The sequence below is a fragment of the Pyrgilauda ruficollis genome, unplaced genomic scaffold (genome assembly GCF_017590135.1).
Source record: "Pyrgilauda ruficollis isolate IOZ18807 unplaced genomic scaffold, ASM1759013v1 scaffold3553, whole genome shotgun sequence".
Lineage (NCBI taxonomy): Eukaryota > Metazoa > Chordata > Aves > Passeriformes > Passeridae > Pyrgilauda > Pyrgilauda ruficollis.
The window spans coordinates 228-1,623 of NW_024524994.1; the positions used below are offsets into that span (position 1 = coordinate 228).

The following is a 1,396-nucleotide window of genomic DNA, read 5'->3' on the forward strand; positions in this document are numbered from 1 at the left end:
CAGGGACAGGGATGGGGTCAGGGACAGGGGTTAGGGACAGGGACAGGCTGGGTGAAGTACAGGATGTCACTGTACAGCTGGCCTGGGGACAGGGACAGGGACAGTGACAGTGTGGGGACAGGGACAGGGTTAGGGGACAATGACAGGGACAGGCTGGGTGAAGTACAGCACGTCACCATACAGCTGGCCTGGGGACAGGGACAGGGACAGGGTTAGGGACAGGGATAGGGGTTAGGGGACAATGACAGGGACAGGGACAGGGACAGGGACAGGCTGGGTGAAGTACAGCACGTCACCGTACAGCTGGCCTGGGGAGGGACAATGACAGGGACAGGAGTTAGGGACAGGGACGGGGTCAGGGACAGGGGTTAGGGACAGGCCATACCCAGGGACACCACGAGCTGCAGGATGTAGCGCGCCGGGTGCTGCCGCAGGAGGGCGAGGAAGGTGAGGAAGCTCAGGGGACCCCAGGCCCAGGCTGTCACCGTCTCCATGGCAACCGTGAAGTCATCGCTCCTGCCGGGGACAGCCCGAGGGGGAGGGGTCACCTGGGGACAGCGGGGACACGGCCACCCCTCCCCAATGTCCCCGCTGTCCCCAACTCACGTCATGTAGCGGCTGTCGGCCTTGGCGTACTCCTTCCCTGGCAATTTGGGGAGGGGGCTCCAGGTCAGGGGACCCAGGGGACCCCCAGCACCCGGCTGTGCCCCTGCCACCTGCCCAGGGACCCCTCAGCTGCCCCAGGGACCCCTCAGATACCCCAGAGACCCCTCCTCACCTGCCCAGGGACCCCTCAGATACCCCAGAGACCCCTCCTCACCTGCCCAGGGACCCCTCAGATACCCCAGAGACCCCTCCTCACCTGCCCAGGGACCCCTCAGATACCCCAGAGACCCCTCCTGCCCCGCCCCCACGCCGCCCCCGCCGCCAATAGGAGCGCTCCGGCTCAAGGTCGGCCAATAGGAGCGCGCCCCGCCCGCGTCTGCCGGCCGCTGATTGGCCGCTCCCGCCGCTGGGGAGATGTGGGGCCAGGGGGCGTGGCTTTGCGCGGGGGCGTGGCCTCGTAGTGTGATTCTCCTCCGCCCAAATGGGCGTGGCCTCGCATAAAGTGGGCGTGGCCTGAGTCCAGTTCTATGGGGGGGCTCTGTGGGGACCCCTCCCCTTTTAAAGGGGCCCAGAGAGCCCCCCCAAATTACACAGGAGCCCCCCAAATTATTTAGGGATCCCCAAAGGCCCCGCCCCAAATTATTTAGGGACCCCCAAAGACCCCGCCCTAATTTATTTAGGGACCCCCAAAGACCCCACCCCAAATTATTTAAGGTCCCACAGACCCCCTCCCCAAAATTCTATAGGGGCCCCAAGGACCCCCCCAAATTATTTAGGGACCCCACAGATC

The 1,396-nt window shown here is 64.8% G+C and overlaps 1 long non-coding RNA gene across 1 annotated transcript; it reads right to left on the reverse strand.

Moving 5' to 3' along the window:
- Positions 1–242: 242 nt before the first annotated feature.
- LOC121357886 lies at positions 243–849 on the reverse strand. The gene is made up of 3 exons (XR_005955793.1): positions 607–849; positions 386–516; positions 243–308 (listed from the first exon to the last, which is right to left on the reverse strand). It is a non-coding gene; the product is annotated as an uncharacterized LOC121357886 (long non-coding RNA).
- Between the last annotated feature and the right edge of the window lie 547 nt (positions 850–1,396).